Source organism: Hypomesus transpacificus, chromosome 22, assembly GCF_021917145.1.
Source record: "Hypomesus transpacificus isolate Combined female chromosome 22, fHypTra1, whole genome shotgun sequence".
Classification (NCBI taxonomy): domain Eukaryota; kingdom Metazoa; phylum Chordata; class Actinopteri; order Osmeriformes; family Osmeridae; genus Hypomesus; species Hypomesus transpacificus.
The window spans coordinates 12,445,261-12,451,260 of NC_061081.1; the positions used below are offsets into that span (position 1 = coordinate 12,445,261).

At 39.0% G+C, this 6,000-nt stretch overlaps 1 long non-coding RNA gene across 1 annotated transcript; it reads left to right on the forward strand.

Annotated features, from left to right (window-relative positions):
• The first annotated feature begins 3,663 nt into the window (after nt 1–3,663).
• LOC124484774 lies at nt 3,664–4,674 on the forward strand. Its single transcript, XR_006958003.1, has 3 exons — nt 3,664–3,773; nt 3,873–3,951; nt 4,078–4,674. It is a non-coding gene; the product is annotated as an uncharacterized LOC124484774 (long non-coding RNA).
• The last annotated feature ends 1,326 nt before the right edge of the window (nt 4,675–6,000 follow it).

Consider the following 6,000-nt stretch of genomic DNA (forward strand, 5'->3'; position numbering starts at 1 on the left):
TATGGTTTTCACCCTCAAATGCTTCTCAGGAATATAAAAGATGTAGTCCAAGGTGGATTTATGATCAGATTAAAGCAGCTTTGTGCTTTGTTCATAGTGATTTGATTTCTAACCTGTTGTGTATGTATAAATAACACATTGGTGAAGCGTGATCCTAAATACTACATAAGGAAGCACATCACCCTTACCTGGGCCATTAAGGGATTAAATATGTTATTTTGGAGACACTTTCATCCAAAGCAACATACAGAGTGTGATGTGAAACTCTGACCTCTTGATATACAGTCCAATGCTCTACCACTGAACTGTAACCAATAGTAATTCCATGTACCATCAGCCAACTGTTTAGTACTGACTGTCTTGTTTTACAAAATAATGATGGCCAAAGTCCAGTGGACTAAAGTACTAAAAGCGTAAATGTACTCATGTAATCCTCTTTGTAAAAGAAAGTTGAAATAACACCTCCTAAAGTTAGATCTTGGTGAAACCCTTAGAATAGCAGCTTTGCAAACATAATTTTTGGTGTTACAATTTGCAATGTTACGTAAGTAAACACACACTGTCACACACACACACTCCTATCACTGTCACATGCAAATTCATGCAGAAATAGAACTCAGACACAAAAGCACACTCTCCCACACACACAGACCACAGATGAAACTGAAAGTAAATTCTGTACAGAGTTCTCTGAAGTCACATGATTGAAAGGAAATTGTGTAGATGTGTCATTTGCCTTTTGTATCTTCTCCTTCCATCTAACAGTGAGAATAACAAGAATCAATAAATCTACGTGGTCCTGAGTGCAAACCCCCCCCCCAACTATTACGAGTACATCCCCCAAATAAACACTCTCCCCATAATTTGATCAATCTTTCCCGAACATATGAACACACGTCTCTCGAAGTAAACTCCACCTAAATAGGATGACATGCTCCCCTAATGCTACTCTCTGACCCCCAAATACAAAGTTACGCTCCCACAAATGTGAAACTAAGTTACATTAACTCACAAAGGAAAGGGTAGGTACAACACTTTTGTCAAACAGATATAAGATATAGATGGTTACTATATAAATATACTGGGTAAGACTTCTTCATGCTTTTGTTTGCAGAGAGCTTTTGGCAATTTTGGGTCCAGAAAATAAATTGCAATTTTACAGTTTTTCTCAATTGCTTAAACACATTTCTTGAAATTATGCCTCCTTTTATCAAAACACAAATCCATAACTTCTCACCCAATTCCACAAACTTCCTATTTTCAGGTCCAAATCAAGCTCTCCACTCAAAACCATTCAATCCTGCCAAAAAAAAACAAACCTAGCCCTCAGACATGACACACAAGCCCTCAAAAACACACAAACTACAACATAGTCTTACACACCGGTGAGAAATTCAAAACAATACTACAAAAACTGATAATAAGCTATGTTGCTTGGGGCTCTCCCCCTCAAAAACCTTTTCACATGATGAACACAACAAATGTAAACTTTAATGTATTGTACCAAACAACATCAACAAATATTCTGCCCCAGCAGATCTCGAATCTCGTCAAAATCACAGGCTGTATTGGCCATAGCCAGGCAGCGGGGGTAAAATCCTCTTGCATGGAACAAGGAGATGGAACATGGAGACAAAGCCATGGGGGTATCTTCATAAATGGAGTGACTAAGTTCAGTTGAGTTCTGGATTTTAAGTATTTATCAATCTGCAGATTTGGAGAGAAAACCAGACTGACAATAAATGACAACAGAACACCAGGCTTAGGTCTCAATCATGTCTCTCTCGGCTTTGAAGGCCGGAGGACCATCTTTTATAGGGCACAGGAATGTAAACATAGATAGTGACAGTCAGGCAGTAATGACGTTACAACAGTCTCAGAGAAAGAGATTCACAGCTCCCAACACATGACCACTCAGACTAGAAAGTTCATAGTTGGAACTCTCCTTGTAGTCATGACAAGGAACATTTAGCCAGTACTTTCTCCTGACCCTGAACATCTATTAACCCACACAATCTACTCTTATTAATAGCAAGCTTACATGATAACATACTAACTAGTATCCAATGACAAGTTCTATTGATTAGTGAATAATGTAAGCACACAGGAAATCGCAATTTCTTCCACACTTGGTAAGATCCCCTTTCTGTAGGCAAGGAATGCTGAACACAATATCATTTTACACAGAATAAAAGGTTTCATCCTTAATGTCTCCGACATTTACACATATTGATGTTGTAGATCTTTGACCCTTTCTCAGTTGCGCTCGTGTTCTGCACCTCTCTTTCACCAACCGTCTCTGGAGGAGGGGATCCCTAAAAGCGTAATTATACTCATACAATATGACCTGGCATGGCAGTACCAAGGAGGAGCACAGTGTTAGGGTTAGAGTACTCCTCGTTGGCTAAGGGCCGTGCACATAGTGACGTTCTCTCCTCGTTGGCCAGGGACATTCACAATACCTCAACGGACAATTACGTTCCTCCACCTCCTCCTCCACCTCTGCAATCTTCCTCCTACTCTTCCTCTTCCTTCACTCCCTTCTGCCCTTCCTTCTCCTCTTCTCCGGTGTCCTCAACCTTTTCCTTCACGTCTCTCTGGATCCATTGTTCCAAAACTGAATGAACTGACTCTGGCCCTTTTATCTATCTATTGAACGTTCTGATTGGTATATGATCATTTTTGACTCTTAGTGTTTCCACCTGGGTAATTGTGTGCTCAAGCTGTGCTGACTTGAGTGAACAATATTGAATGCTAGTGATTTCTAATTGACCACATGGTGTACACAGTAAACACATTAAATAAGTAAACAACGTCCACAGCAGTGTATTTTTCATTTTTATTTTTTTACTTAGAAAAAAAAGAATAAGCAACATTATGCCAGGAAGACAAGTGGGAAAAACTATTTTGACAATTACCATATGCTTATGTTTACCCTATCTCAAGATCCAATCAATATCCAAAATATTAGCCTTTTAGATTTCTTGAATTTATTGCGGATGTTTCATACGCAAATGTTTTAACAGCGGAAATGTTGTGTATTGTTTCGGGTCCTTTCCATCACGGGACAAATCGGCATTGCAAATTGAACATGTAGCTCGACTTAATCCGCCTTTTATTATTGAAAGTAGGCCTAGGCAGTAGCAACTGCCAAACAACACTTTTCCAATTTTCACTTTCTCTCAGCTTACTGTATTGAACGGTCCACCTACGTAAACACCTTCCCGTAAGCAACGGCGAAGTCTATTATGTCGACCAGCGTAGCGCGCGTAGTGCAAGCGTAGGGTTCGGGTTCGGTGGAAAAAAATTATATTCGGCCAAATCCGAAGCCGAATCCGGTGCATCCATAGAAGTGCGCTAAGGCAGGAACAACCCATGCCGACACAGAGGGGTGGTCGGTCAATATGAATGTTTCCTTTTAGGTCAATGGGGATATTTAACTTTAATTGCCAAACACAAGCAAAAACAAAGAGATCATTAATTGTATTATTATATTTGAAATATGTATATATACTCAATGATTATGGTTTATATGATATGTCATATAAATTAGTTTCAGATTAGTTTTTACCTATTTTCTGAATCGTCCGAATTCCCCCCCCCCCCCCCCCCCCCCCCCCCCCCCATACGGCGCCCCTGCTCACAGCCCCTCAAAACCCAAAGGGTCCTCCCCTGCATGCCAGTTTTGAGACTTAGTCACTGACACTCTCATCCAGACAACAGTAACAGGCAGAACATTGTTATTAGACAGCATCAGACCCAAAAGTAAACGAGTAAGTAGTATCTGTTTGTTAAACTAATGCACCTTTGGTTTAGCTTGCAAAGGATCTAGGTCTAGTTTTATAACTATTTTGTTATTTTTGTGATTACAGAATGCCTTTTCCGATTCTTGGGGCTATTGGTGCGTTTGTTGGTGCGACTGGTGTTAGTACTGGAATCGGGGTGGCCATTGTATGAATAGGTTTATTTTTTCTGGGGAAAAAAATAGTAGGCCTATGGGCTATTCTACTACAAATATCACACAAGCTTCAATATAACGTTATTGTTTCTCATATGCTTTCATATTCATTCTCACAGGATAGCGCGATTCACCATAACACCCATGTGGCAAATGCGTCCAATGAAGTTCTTCTGATTCAAATCAACGGGCCAGATGGAACCGTCGCTGAACAGCAAGTCAAGACAAGAGACGTCGTAAATTTCGGCACTATAAAAGGCCAAGTTCAAACAACTGTCTATAAAGCAGACAAGCCAGATTCATATGAGGCCAGGAGGGAACTGCCCCTCTGACATCAGCGTTCTCGTCAGAGAAGACAACGGGCACCTTCAAATTGTACGGGTGAAATATGGCACACTTTGGCAGGAAGATGAGTAAAATGTACAAAGCTATGTAAGCTATAATGACCCCTAATAACTCATTCAGGCTGCGACTGACGACCTGTATGATAAAAGGATAATAAAGCACAGCTGTTTGACGTTATATTTCATTAGCCACCTTTACTAAATTGATTTGAAAGTAATGAGACATATAATTGAAGGTGTTTGACACCAAATGTAATTTTGCTTATGAGTTCAATTTAATTACTAGTTTATTTACAATAGTTGACCATTACTCAAATGTTTTTCCCCCTTTCAAATATGCCTTAAAATAGGAATTAAAGTTGAAAAAAACTATGAATGTTGTCTTTAGTCGTGTGAAAATATGCACATTGGTCTGACAGAGAATGGACGTTTAATAATATTTGCTAATGATAGTGCCAATAATAACTAATTCAGGACTTAATAAAGTTTATTGAACTTAATCACCTACAATTTAGGTGGCATCAAGATCTTTTTTTTTTTTACTGCTTGTTTCACACACAAGTGTATTTACTGGAGCCTCATATTTCACATTGCTGAATGTGTAAATAAGTATAATTGCAAAAGTAATTTGCCTACTGAAATGAGAGAAAAGAGTTAGACTGGGGCCAACCTCAAGCCACTGACTGAGGCGTAAGAGCAGACTGACTTCCTTCTATTGAAAGTTTACGTGAAAGTTTGAAACCTCACAAAGTTTACATTTTGATAAGATTGCCTCCATAAGTAGTTGAGGAGGGAAAACAGAATAAATGAACAAGGGCATCAAGAAAACTGTACACACTGAGTGGTTCACTCCTTCAGCACACACACACACACACACATTGTTGATGTTGTTTTGGATGAGCGCTTTGAGATCCCTAAAAAACTAATAGTTTTTACACTGTTAATTCCTTCAAAAAACACTTACATTTGGTTACAACAATGTTTTCCTGTATCTTAGCCTTAACTATTTTGCAACACAAGTTCATTACACTGCAAAAATGTATTTTAGTTAGTAAGAATATACTTACAGTTTTGCTGAAAGAGGAGATGAGATTTTAGAATGGTGTCTATCTGAAGTTGCTTAAGGTATTGCCACTGAGCATTTGGTTTAGAAAATGGAAATTCATGTTTTAGCAATTGTGAAAAATCCCAGTAAAACTGACAACCATTTAACCTAGAGGACCCTTGATGGTGAAATTGAAACTGGAACAAACAAAACTTTGAGAGTTTATTACCAATGATCAAACACACACGCACATACACACACCCTCAGTGGGTTATACATAACACATTTGTCATTTTTCAGCTTTTAAAAACACCCACTGTGCAGCACTCCTCACCCCTCCTCTTCCTTCTCCTTGTGGAGCATTTCTACAAGGGCATTGGCCGTTGTGCCAATGACCGTCAAACACCTTTGCCCTCTCATTGGGCGACATGCACTAACACCCGGCCAAATCCTCTGTCATTTACTCTTAACTGGTCAAACCGTCAGTCTAAAGCACTGCCCTGAAAATTGTCTGAATATCTTGCAAAAACTAAATTACCGAATAGAAATAAAAATATAAAAAGGCTTGTTAAAAGATTTTTCAGCTGCTTATCTCATTGGTTAGACCATGAACCAATAGAACATAGTGATGATAGATCTTTCACACTAGTTGG